General features: G+C 43.5%; 1 pseudogene; it reads left to right on the top strand.

The window, feature by feature from the left end:
• Positions 1-9,082: 9,082 nt before the first annotated feature.
• Prelid1-ps1 (PRELI domain containing 1, pseudogene 1) lies at positions 9,083-13,755 on the top strand (annotated as a pseudogene).
• Positions 13,756-14,164: the final 409 nt, after the last annotated feature.

Below are 14,164 nucleotides of genomic sequence, written 5' to 3'. Positions count from 1 at the left end.
GGGAGGGAGGGAAGGAGGGAGGGAGGGAGAGGTAGGGAGGGATCGAGGGAGAGAGGAGAGAGAGAGAGAGAGAGAGAGAGAGAGAGAGAGAGAGAGAGAGAGAGAGAGAATACTTTAGTACTGGGTTGAATAAATTCAGTGCAAGCTCCCCCACTTCTTTGGTTGATGGTGGCTGGGGAGGGAAGAGGGGACCAGGAAAAGATGTATGTATGTATGTATGTATGAAAATATAAATCCCCCGCTTTTGTTTTGTTTACTAACAAAAGTTAATGACAAAATATAATCTCAAACTCAGGGATGAAGGAAACTATTTTGAAGAAGTCTATGTGCATGGTAGTGGTAGTTATTTATTTAGTTAGTAAATTTAGTTCAAAATATATAATGTATACCATTCTAGAAATAAACACAAGGACAAGATAGCTAGTCCCTGTGATTTGGAGTTTGAATTGTAGCCTCCTCATCCAATATCACTTTTAATATATTTATGTTGAACTACTTTTTTGAAGTCTCAGTAATGGAAAATACTCACTTAACCATTTTGATTCTCTTTAGGGGAATAAACTGGTTGGATTTCTCCTTGTAGTTTTAATTATAGCACACTTTTTTCTGTCTTCATTCTAGGTCTCTAAGTGTGTACTTGGAGGACTTTGAGTTTGGAGAAAAAAAATCTGTTAAATTTTATTCTTGACACCCTCAAGAATATTTAACAAGGCCTTGGAATACAAGTTGAAATTTTAAAGAAGGAACCTCTGTACGAGAGAGAGAGAGAGAGAGAGAGAGAGAGAGAGAGAGAGAGAGAGAGAGAGAGAGAGAAAGAGAGAGAGAGAATGGTCCCCCACTTCTTTGGTTGGTGGTGGCTGGGGAGGGAAGAGGGGACCAGGAAAAGAAGAAAAGAAGGAGGGCAAACATAAGTATGATGACCTGTATGTATGAAAATACATGAGAGCTGGAGAGGGGAGGGAATCCCATCTCTGTGGCTCTAAGTGTGTAGTGTCTGGATATAACTGTTTCATCAATGTCTTCTGGTGTTTGAGAAGCTCAGATTAAGCAGCAACGACAGTAACTTGTAAATTCTTAAACATCCCTTGTTCCTCCATGAATCACCTGAAACCAGAGGCCAGGAATAATGGTCACTGTTCACTTTCCCTGACTGCTGAGTTTGTAGTGAACTTTGTAAAATCCTAGAACAGGAAAGGACATGGGGTGTTTCCTATTTAAGAAGTGCCACCGTCGTCTTTCGGTGTTCTCTGGATGTGCGCTAATACTTCCTGTGAATAAGCTGTGGATTTGTGTGGCTACAGTGAAGGATGTAAGCAGCCTGGGGTTTGGCACTACAACCGTGTTAATGGGGGTGCTGTTCAGTAGCTCCTTTGCTTGAAGCAGGCACCCGCCCATCCTCCCTCACACCCCTGTCTAATTTCAGCTGCCTCTGAAGCCATTCCCTCCCACGACTTCTTTGTCCTAGGGTTTCTGTTTTCTGGTGGTTGAAGAGCGCTCTGCTTCATATCCCTTTATTTCAGAAACTGTTCTTTGTGCTTTGGTGAAAGATCCAAGAACAAACAACAGGGTCCAGGGACGAGCTAGCTGGGTCTGTGTATGGCCAGGAGAGTTCGGGTTGGCAGTGTAGGATGTGGAGGAGGCAATGCAGAGACCTGTTTGGTCATTAATCACGTTCATCCGACTGAGCATGGAACCTGGCATCAAGTAATTGCTTCGTAATATTTTTGATTAAAAAGTTTTAGTCTTTATGTGGCTGGAGAGACGGCTCTGTGGTTAAGTGTTTACTGCCATTGCAGAGAACCTGAGTTCAATTCCCAACACCCATGTTGGACTGTTCATCAGTATCATAAGTTCAACTTCAGAGGAATCTGATGCCTCTGACTTCTGCAGTACCAACACTCGTGTGCATGTACACCAACAAATAGACACACACACACACACACACACTCTCTCTCTCTCTCTCTCTCTCTTTAAAATAGTAATTCTTATTTTTCACACACACACACTCTCTCTCTCTCTCTCTTTAAAATAGTAATTCTTATTTTTCTATTACATTCATTTATTTATTCTCTGCGTGTACCAATGACATGCGTATATAGGCCAGAGGTCAGCTCGTGAGAGCTCATTCTCTTCTCCCACATTGAACTCAGATCTTCAATCTTGGCAGCAATTGGCTTTAACCACTGACCCATCACTTTCAAATGTAACTTTTTACAAAAGTTCAAAGTAAAATTTAACATACCAAAAACCTCTGTGTAGCCTCAGGGCTACATCTTTCACACCACAGTACCACAAAGCCAGGAAGCCAGCCTTGTTGGATTTTGTGTATGGTTCTTTGTTATTGTAGCACATGTGTGGACTTGGGAGCCCTCTGTGTTGAACTTGGGTCCTCCGCAATAGCCGTGGACACTCTTAATTACCGAGCCAACTTTCCAGTACCTTAATAATAAAATCTTTTTTAATAAAAACATTGTGGAGTTGATTCTGCATTAATAATGTTAGTTTGTAGAACAATCGTTTTGTTTTTTTAAAATCTGCCTCTTAAGTTATTTCTTTGCCCTTATTCATATTTTTTCCAGTCCCAACCCAGCCAGGATGCAGGGTTATCTATGTTTTCAAAGATCTCTTTGTGCTTCCTCTCTGTGGTCACAGCTGTCTTCCCCTCCTACGACACCTAATCCTGGCAGCCACTAGCTGGGTTAGTGTGCTTTCCCTCACGGAGTTCACATCAACTACAGCTATGTCTCTTCATCGCTTTTCATTTAATGGAATGCTCTCCAGAGCTTTGTGCTTCAGCACTGCGTTTCTTTGTTTCTTTTTAAATTACTATTTAGTATTCCATAAAATAGATTTGCCACAGCTTATTCAACCACGCACAGGTTAATGGACATGCCGATTGTTGCCAGGTTTTGGAGATTATAAAGCCAGGGTACTTGTATACAGGCTTTTGTATAGAGGTAAAATTTCACTTCTCTAGTCTTTGTACCCAGGGAAATAATTGGTGGCTTTTGTGGTCTTTATTTCTTTTTCTGTTACTTTGAGACAGGCCCTGTATGTGTAATACAGATCAAATTCAAATTTCCTATCAGATCAGGCTGGCCCTGAACTTATGACCCTCCTGTCTCAGTCTCCCAAGTAATTGGGATTGGTATGTTTAGTTTTATAAGAAACTGTCCCACTGTGGTCAATCTTGTATGTTACCACCTGCAACTATCCAGTTGTTCCCTCTCTTTGGCAGCATTTGGTAAGGATTTCTGTATTGTTGACGAATCAATCAATTAATTAATTTATGTGTATGGGCATGTGCATCTGTGCATGTGGAGATCAGAGGTGGACCTCGAGATGTCTACATCCATCTCAGCTTTTGAGAAAGGGTCTGTTTACGGTACCTGCATCACACCATTTGTTACCTAGGCTTGCTTGTCAGTGAACTCTGCGGCTCTGCCTGTACCTGCGGTTAAAGACGTGGGCCACCAACCATGGTTTTATGTGACTGATGGGGATCTGAACTGAGCTTCCTTATGCTTGTGAAGCAGACATTTTACTCACAGAGCCATGTCCCAGCCGTTCATATGATAACTGCTGTAACAGGCTGTTGTTGTTGTCGTTGTCGTTGTTATTGCTTTGTGATCTTATTTTCATGTCTCTAGTGGCTAGTGATAGTGATACCTTTCATTGGTTTTTAAAAATTTTCACCCAATTTCTTCCTTTTGAATAGTGAAATCGACTGAGATCACAGTTCACTTCTCATGCTTAGCTCTAATTAGCATCCTCTTCATTTTCCTCCCTCCAGCAAAGTATGATGACCTACCTGTATGTATGAACATATGAGAGCTGGAGAGGGAAGGGAATCCCATCTCTGTGGCTCTAAGTGTGTAGTATTCTGGATATAACTGTTTCGTCAATGTCTTCTGGTGCCAGAAGGAGAAGGACAGGGAAAGGGAGAAACTCTCTCATCCCCAGCGCTTGTCCTTTCGTGTAGGAGATATGGACACCCTTGTGCTCATAGATAAGCGCTTGGGAAAACAGGAGTGTTAAACACACAGGGCTGTTTCTTCAAAGGGAGAGTTGTAGAACCTGTTTTATGCCTAGAAGGCTGGGAATGGAGCCGGTTACTAGCCTGGTGACCTTTGCACTCTCTGTATGACTGAAACCACACCAGATCCTCCTCAAGACCCTTAAGAAGTCGCATGTTATCAATCTATAGAACCTATCTTTATGGAAGATGTCACATGTACTTTACAAAGACTTTTTGATGTAGTCAAACTGTGCACCTTGGATTGAGTTAATTATCATCAGACTCCCCTCCCCCATAATTGTGCTGTACTTAAATATCTTAAAATAAACTTCCCAGCATCAAACTCTTGGTGTTGAACCAACACTGGCTACTGAGTCATGTTGAACCAGACTTCTTTCTTCCCTCACTTGCATGACGCTCTGTTGGTGGTGGCTGCAGAGACCATCCCCACACTTTCTGAGGCTCTTCCTCTTTATATCTCTCTGTCTTTTCTGAAACCCTCTCATCCCCAGATCTCTGTCCTTTCTGATTACTCATCCTTACACACAGAAGGTGCTATCGCTCAGGATGATCTGGGTCTCATCAAGATAACTGATAGCATCAGATGTTGGGGCTTCAGTGACAAAGCCTGGACAAGATTTCAAGTTCTTTTCCTGCAGCTAATAGGGTCAGTTCAGCTTCCTGGAATTATGAAGATAAGAAATCCAAGGCATTCTGTTTCCTAACTTGCTGGTTTTTTTGGTGGAGAAGTAGGTACATCATCCATTCATATAATTTTCATATTTTTCCTCTTTATTAACATTTTTCAATCGTGAGTTTTGGTTTTTGTTGTTGGAGGTTTTTGTTTGTTTGTTTGTTTTGTTGTTGTTGTTCTGAGTTGTTTGTTTTTGAGATAGGGTCTCAGTTTAGTCTGTTTTCAAACTAACTGTGTAACTAAGGCCACAAGCTTTTTTTTTTTCAATTTTCAATATTATTTTTTTGTTGGATAATTTTTTTTATTTTCTTTTTTTCGGAGCTGGGGACTGAACCCAGGGCCTTGAGCTTGCTAGGCAAGCACTCTACCACTGAGCTAAATCCCCAACCCCTTGGATAATTTTTTAATTACATTTCAAATGTTGTTCCCTTTCCCAGTTTCCTGTCCATAAGTCCCCTATCCCATCCCCCTCCTCCTGCTTCTGTAAGGGTGTTCCCCCTCCTCAAATACTCCCTCTTCCCGCCTCCATGCCCTGACATTCCCCTACACTAGGGTTGTCCAGCCTTGGCAGGAGCAAGGGCTTTTCCTCCCATTGGTGCCCAACAAAGCCATCCTCTGCTACATATGCAGCTGGAGCCATAGGTCTGTCCATGTGTACTCTTTGGGTAGTGGTTTAGTCCCTGGGAGCTCTGGTTGGTTGGTATTGTTGTTCTTATGGGGTTGCAAGCCCCTTCTGCTCCTTCAATCCTTTCACTAACTCCTCCAATGGGTACCCCATTCTCAGTTCAATGGTTTGCTGCTAGCATCTGTATTTGTCACACTCTGGCTGAGCCTCTCAGAAGTCAGCTATATCAGGCTCCTGTCAGCATGTACTTCTTGGCTTTATTAATATTGCCTAGTTTTGGTGGCTGTATATATATGGGCTGTATCCCCAGGTGGGGCAGGTTCCGAATGGCTATTCCTTCAGTTTCTGCTCCAAACTTTGTCTCCATATCCCCTCCTATAATTACTTTTGTTCCTCCTCTTAAGAAGGACTGAAGCATCTGCACTTTGGTCGTCCTCCTTCTTGAGCTTAATGTGGTCTGTGGATTGCATCTTGGATAATTTGAGCTTTAGGGCTAATATCCACTTATCAATGAGTGCATACCATGTGTGTTTTTCTGTGATTAGGTTACCTCCCTCAGGATGACATTTTCCAGTTCCATCCATTTGCCTATGAATTTCATAAAGTCATTGTTTTTGATAGCTGAGTAATATTCCATTGCGTAGATGTACCACATTTTCTGTATCCATTCCTCTGTTGAAGGGCATCTGGGTTCTTTCCAGCTTCTGGCTATTATAAGGCTTCTATGAACATAGTGGAGCACGTGTCCTTGTTATATGTTGGGGCATCTTTTGGGTATATGCCCAAGAGAGGTATAGCTGGGTCCTCAGGTAGTGCAATGTCCAATTTTCTGAGGAACCTCCAGACTGATTTTCAGAATGGTTGTACCAGTCTGCAATCCCACCAACAATGGAGGAGTGTTCCTCTTCCACCACATCCTCGCCAGCATCTGCTGTCATCTGAGTTTTTGATCTTAGCCATTCTCACTGGTGTGAGGTGGAATCTCAGGGTTGTTTTGATTTGCATTTCCCTGATGACTAAGGATGTTGAACATTTCTTTAGGTACTTCTCAGCCATTTGATATTCCTCAGCTGAGAATTCCTTTTTTTAAAAAAACGATTTATTTATTTCTATGAGTGCACTGTCACTTTCTTCAGACACACCAGAAGAGGGCATTGGATCCCATTACAGATGGTTGTGAGCCACCATGCAGTTGCTGGGAATTGAACTCAGGACCTCTGGAAGAGCAGTCAGTTCTCTTAAGCACTGAGCCATCTCTCCAGCCCCTCAGCTGAGAATTCTTTGTTTAGCCCTGTATCCCATCTTTTAAATAGGGCTATTTGGTTCTTTGGGGTCTAACTTTTGAGTTTTTTGTATATGTTGGTTATTAGTCCTCTGTTGGATTTGGTTTGGATAGACATCAGAAAGATGGAGAGAGGAGAGGGCAAACTTTTCAGCGCACTGGAAATCTCAGAAGCCCCTTCTTTAGTTTTCCTCTTGAGTCTTAGAGCCTCAAATCCTCTGTACAGAATGGGGCTCCCACTCAGTAGTGATTGCTCTGACCCTTTGCGTCTCTTTCCCCCAGCCTTTCCTTGAGAAGCTTCATCCCAGAGCTGACCCCTCTTGGCTCCTCTCTGCGCCTCCATGCCTGCTGAGTGACAGTTCACTTTTGGCTGAGTTCTGCAGACTCCCTTTCTCATCTCCCCAGGTTGAGAACATGGAGAAGAGTCTGATCTCTACCCCACCCTTCCAGGGAAACCCTCATTGCTCTGCCCACACTTACAACTTTTGTGCTCCCCCAGGGCATGGCCATCTGGAGGTGCTTCTCTGAGGTTTTTCTCATTTTCTGCCAACTCTTGGGTCTCAGTGTTCCAGGCGTCAGTGCCCAGGTGTCTCTATTCATGCCCCCCAAGACTCTGCCCTACTGTTTTCTGTGCCAGATTGAAGAATGACCTGATCATCCAAACAATGCCCAGTGAAGAACTGCACAGATCCATCTTGGAATCTTGCTGTGAGGCTGTAAAGAAGAGATAGGACTCTGTGGCCATGCCTAATGGTGCAGAAAAGCTGGTCTGTCCAGGAACAGCAGGACACAGGACAGTCCCTCAGCAGTCAGTACCATTTCCCCATCAGCAGGTGCAGTAGGGAAATTGACTTTCAAGGTAGGAGTTACATCTCCTATCTTGTTAGTAGCCATGGCCAGTCTAAGAGTTGGATATTTGGGCAGAGTACAGACAAATCATGGTTTGCTTTGCTCATTGAAAAGTTCATACTGCAGGGCTCTGACCTTTTTATACCTTCTCAAGAGTTCTCAGAATTTCAAACGTAAACTATCTTTAGCTGGCAGTATCATGCCCCTACCAGAGCACGAGACAAATTATAGTCAGCTGCTGCGGATAATCTGAAGCAGCCCCACACCCACACCTGGGATAAAAACAAAAGCGTATTCACATAACATAACTGGATTAAAAAACAAAAAAAAATCCCACTAGAAGGATCTGTCATTCTTCCCCCATGACATTCCCTTCCTGGGGATGAATATTCATCCCCTATAATTGTGGGCTGGAGTGAGTGAACTACCACATCAGATGGGTAAGTTTGGAAGGAGAAAACAGGCATTTTCAGGCACTCAGGTAGCATGGGTTCTTGCCTGTGTTTCTAGGCACTGAGCTGTTTGGGACTGGACTCCAAATTGAAGTTTGCGAAGACCCAGCACTGCCTGGTGAGTCTTAGTTGAGCATCTGTGTTGAAAGCTTATTCTGCTTTCTCACCTCTGAATAGCATCCTTGCATCCCAAGGTTGTCAGCACCGGGTGTGCTTTGTTTATTGCCTCTGTGGTCATTGTCTAGACGGAAGGAGAGTGTGTGAGTCCAGAGAATCTCAGCACCTTCAGTGCTCTTTATAGAAAATGTTTGACGGGGCTTATTTCAAGTTTTTAGGGACCTTGTGGACCGGTCATTCACAAGAGCTACAGTAGGTGGCAGTAACACTCTGTTGCTATTAAACCCACAGTTGTACTAAGGAATAATAAGGGAAATGTCTCCTGGAACCCACCCAGATCTACCCCATGAAGCAACTAGCCTTCTTTCTATGATCTTGCAGAAATTTCTACTTTTTAGGTCATTCTGTACATGTTGGTCTGCACTGGAGTGGGGAGAATCTGCAGTACTGAACCAAAGGCACCGGGAGGAGTTCCGTGGAGACAAGGAAGCAACTATATGGTGTTTACCGGGCAGATGCTAATAATGTGGAGTTATTATCCTTCATTTTCAGACAACGTGTCCAGACTGAAGGTGTTTATGGAGGAACTCAAATTCAAACTAAGTAGAGGTTTCTCAAGCACATGATTCAGAAAATTGCCCAAATGAGCACTAATTTTTCTAAAAAGAGAGAATGAAGGGATGTAAGCAGATGTCACTCCTTCACCCTATCAAGAGAGATGTGGTAGTGCACTTAAGTGTTACAAGTGTTGTTGCTAGGGGGAGGGGAGAGGGGAGAGCAGAAAAGGGAGAAGGGATAACCAGGAAAGGGGATAACATTTGAAATGTAAATACATAAATATCCAATTAAAAAAAAAGTGTTGGGACTGAAAACCCGAAACAACTGAAGCAGTTGTGAGAGTCCAGCAAAGCAGGATCCTTATTTGAATTAAGCAGCAAAAGCTGATCAGTCAGGGACCGCAGCACTCCTCAGAAGCTGACTGAGTCCCGAAGCTTTTATCCTAGTAACTGTTTAAGCAGGAAAATCCTAAGGCCCATAAGCATCGATGCAAAGGTACGGCTACAATTTCATCAACCAGAATCATCCATTCTTGTCCTGGTTAAGAACAATCATTGTATTTGAGGGACAAAAAAAAAAAAAAAAAAAAAAAAAAAAAAAAAAAGGAATGAGAGAAGAGTCCCCAGCTCCCTCAGAATCTGGGAACTTGAACTTACTTTCATCTTATGATCAGAGTGGAGTCTGAAAAAAAATTGGCAATGCCATGGATAAATCTCATTTGCTTGACCCCAGCAGAAGGACTGCCATATAACTACAGACTTCAGTTGTGTAACTCTTAGACCCCAAGCCAGTGGTCAAGCGGTAGATGGTACCTTATCACAAGAAGAGATAGAGCAGATTGATTGTCTAGCATTTAGGACAGGAGGGGAATGATGCAGATGATGAAAAGAGACCATCTGTGCTTGGAAATTCTCTCCTGATTGCTTAGTTATGTTCTCATGACAGCAGCAGCAGCAGCACTACCACCATGACCAACCACCACCACCACCACCACCACCACCACCATCACCAACAACAACAACAACCACCACCACTGTCATCAATGGCACCACCACTACCACCACCACCACCACCACCATCACCATCATCACTACCATCACCATCACTGCCACAACCATCATCACCATCACCACCATCACTACCACCACCACCATCACCACCATCACCACCATCACTACCACTACCACCACCAAGAACACCACTACCACCACCACCACTACCACCACCACCACTAGCACCACCACCACTAGCACCACCACCACCACCATCATCACCACCACCACCACCATCATCATCACCACTTCCACCACCACCACCACCACCACCATCACCATCATCACTACCATCACCATCACTGCCACAACCATCATCACCATCACCACCATCACTACCACCACCACCATCACCACCATCACTACCATCACCATCACTGCCACCACCAAGAACACCACTACCACCACCACCACTACCACCACCACCACTAGCACCACCACCACTAGCACCACCACCACCACCATCATCACCACCACCACCACCACCATCATCATCACCACTTCCACCACCACCACCACCACCATCATCACCACCATGATCACCATCACCATCCCCACCATCACCACTAGCACCACCAACCACCATCACTACCACTTCTACCACCACCAGTAAAACCACCATCATCATAATCACTACCACCACCACCACCACCACCACCATTATCACCATCATCACCATCACCATCATCATCACCATCATCACCACTTCCACCACCACTACCACAACTACCACCACCACGATCACCATCACCATCACCACCACCACCAACCACCACCATCACCATCAAACATCACCAACATTATTATTGAAACATTATCATTAGCATCATTAAATAGCATTATGCTAATTGTCTGGCACTACCACTTATCAGCCTGTGTTTTGAACAGTATTGCTAGGTGGCACCAAGACATCCAGGTTCAAATCTACTGTACATACTAGTAATGTGACTTGGAACAGTTATTGAACTTAGTGGTTTCAATTCCCATCACTACATGGGGATGGTTGCATCATTTAAAAATGGGGTATTTAATGTTCATGAACTGGTCTATGTGGTTTACAGCAAGTACTAAGTGAGAACAGTAATTAAAATGAAGAAGCAAGTCACACAGAACATGTATAACTTGCTCAAGGTCATGAAAGTAAAGATAAGGTTAGGGCTTAAACCCAGGCAGGTTATATATACAGTTCATATTCCTAGCCACCAATCAGGTCTCGCTAGACAGCTGAGATGCAAGTTTTAGTAGTGAAGTGAGAAGGCATGATAATAGGAGGAAACAGCCCACTCATTTATTTATTTATATTTATTTGTTCATTCCTTTATTCTTTCAGTTTCTGATTTCAGTTGCTCTTCTCTATAACTCAGTCTTACTACGCTAACTGTCCTAATTTAGTGCAGAGGTGGAATTCTGTTCATCATCTCTGCAGTCAGTCATTTCATTGATATTATTGAAATTATTCCACTTCATTTCAAAACCAAGAATTATATTTTTGCACAGGACTCATCATGCGATGAACATGATAAAGTGAATGTGACTCCCCCCCTTTTTTATTAGTTCCTGAAGAATCTTCTGAAAGTCCAAATACTAACATTTCTCCATGTTGTTCTTTTCTTGTTTTGAGGCAAAGTCTTGCTATGCAACCCAGGGTAGTCTTGAGTTTACCATTCCTACTCAGCCTCCTGAGTGCTGGGACTAGAGGTGTGCTTCGATAGCTGTTTTGTTTTCTATTCAATGGTAGGACTGTCACATACTTTTGTTCCACAAGAGGAAATTGCTCTAGAACCTACAGTGATTGTCTAGTTAAGCATTTACTCTGCTTGCTTATTTTAAAGACAAGGTATAGTATGTACTGTGAAAGGGCATTGAGCACGGGTTGGGGATTTAGCTCAGTGGTAGAGCGCTTGCCTAGCAAGCACAAGGCCCTGGGTTTGTTCCCCAGCTCCAAAAAAAAAAAAAAAAAAAAAAAAAAAAAAAAAAAAAAAAAAAAAAAAACACAAAAGGGCATAGAACTCAACCTCTACCACTTTTCCTTCTCTTCCCCACTTTCCTCCTCCTCTTTTTTCCAGACAAAAGACTTACTATGTAGTCCTGGCTGGCCCAAAACTCACTCTGTAGCTTCAAACTCATAGAGATCTGCCTATCTCTGCCTCCTGAGTGAAGGAATAGAAGGCATGGGACACCACACTAGTGAAATCTTGTTTTAATTAAGATACCTTGAAACAAACAGGAAGTTTAATATACCTAGGAGCCCAGTGGTCTGGGACCCTCATACCATATTAGCTCTAGTCATAGACTGAGAAAAGGTAGCCCAATGATTAGACATGCTGTTGATTTTGAGGCAAAGAAGTCTTGGGGATTTTCTTTCATAGACCTTTACTTTCTGTGAGTCTGAGGTCACCATGAGTCCATTATGATTTGCAACTGTGTCTCCTTCAATGTTGGCTATTCTAAGCAAGCATTTTGAGCATTCTTTCCTAAGGAGGTCCTGTTTGCTCTCCAACATAGCAGGATTTGCTTTGTACTTCACTACCCACTAAAAGAAAAAAAATAAGGTGATTGTATAACATTATTTCTTAGGTAAAATAGTGCTCTCAACAGAAAGTATGTTGTTGTTTACATTCCCAACTGTTAACAGGTTTCCCTTCTAGAGTAGAAGTTCATGTGGTAATTAGTGTTCAGAGTAATTTTCAAAATACAGTTAAATGCTGACATTTCCTTGACACATTCATTAAAATATGAAAACAATGAACAGTCTTATAACCCCTCATGTCAGTGGCAGGGACTTGGGCTTGGCACACCAGTGACTGAGCTGCAAGCCAGAGATGTATGCACTGAGTCACATGGTCCCTGGCTTCCTGATACTGTATGAGTGCTCAGTCGGTCCTGTGCCTGGATCATGATGGAGTCTTTTTTTTTTTCATTTTATTTTTCTTGGATATTTTATGAATTTACATTTCAAATGTTATCCCCTTTCCCCCTCTCCCATACCCCCTCCTTCTATGAGGATGCTCCCACTCCCACCTACCCTCAACGCCCTGGCATTACTCTACATTGGGGAAACGAGTCTTCTCAGGACCAAGGGTTTTTCTCCATATTGATGCTAGATAGTGCCATCCTCTGCTACATATGTGGCTGGAGTCATGGGTCTTTCCATGTGCACTCATTGGTTAGTGGTTTAGTCCCTGGGAGCTCTGGTGGGGTCTGGTTGGTTGATATTGTTCTTCTTCCTATGGGGTTGCAAACCTTTTTAGTTCCTTCAGTCTTTTCTCTAACTCCTCCAATGGGATCCCCTTGTTTAGTCCAATGGTGAGCTGTAACCTTCCTCATCCGTAGGCTCTGGCAGAGTCTCTCAGGAGACACCTGTATCTGGCTCCTGTCAGTAAGTACTTCTTGGCATCAGCAATAGTGACTGGGTTTGGTGGCTGCATATGGAATGGATCTCCAGGTGGGGCAGTCTCTGGATGACCTTTTCTTCAGTATGGTGGAGTATTTCTTGAATTAGAAAATGCTCCTGGGACCAAAAGTTCATTGTTTTCTGGCAATAGTACCAGAATACCTATAGCAAACACATCTTAACTCAAGAAATATGCCACCTAGAGATGATGACCCAGACCTGCCCAGAAGCTTCGGTCCCGAGACTCCTGACCAAAACCAACAGGATGACTTTTGGGCAGAGTCCTGCCAACATTGCTTACTTGGTGTGCATTCTGGAGGAATCTGTTGTGGACCAGTAAGATCAGACCATCACCACCTTCACATGGAAGAACCACCATGCCCAACTGATGGCAGTGGAGGAACCGGTATGTCTACTGTGTGAACTCTCATAACAGAGGAAAGATGAAATCCATCAGGAAGCTTGGGTCTCCAGCTCATTTGGCGTCTCCATAGCTGTCTAGGAATTTGGTGCTCTATTCAAAAGGAATGAGACCAAGACAAAGAAGGGCTTTGAGTACTTCTTGGCTGAGCTACAAGGTGGCAACCATTCCAAAACACTTGTTGAGACAGCTGAAGAGGCCAAAGAGAAAACAAAGGAGACAGCAGGGCAGCTTCATAGAAGGCCAAGGGCCTAGCTAACAAGGCGGCCACCAGGGAGGAGAGGGGGAAGGAGGAGGAGGAGGAGGAGGAGAAGGAGGAGGAGGAGAAGGAGGAGGAGGAGCTTGTGTAGCCAGCTAACCAGTGCTACTCTACTTATATTCTCCCCCTTCTCCCCACTGTACTTGATCTTTAAACATCAACCTCCAGCCCTCTATGCTGTCTGGGAGGTAGGTCAGCATCTACAGTTCACCAGGCTCAGTGTCCACGCTGAACCCACCCTGCTTGCTATTCCATTGGGCAGCTGATGCCAGGGTAGAGATATGTAGTGACTTTCCCAAGGTCACAAGCAGTGCATAGGTGAAGTAATAAACGATAGTCAGTATGCTCCACAAGGGTAGGCCCCTTTATTTTCTGATATGTCCCAAGTACTTTGAACAATATTGAACACATGAGAAGGACTCATAAATGCCTGATTTGATTGC

Source organism: Rattus norvegicus, chromosome 3 (assembly GCF_036323735.1).
Source record: "Rattus norvegicus strain BN/NHsdMcwi chromosome 3, GRCr8, whole genome shotgun sequence".
In the NCBI taxonomy this organism is placed as follows: domain Eukaryota; kingdom Metazoa; phylum Chordata; class Mammalia; order Rodentia; family Muridae; genus Rattus; species Rattus norvegicus.
Note: the sequence above shows the minus strand (reverse complement) of the source record. Positions and strands in the feature narration are given on the sequence as shown.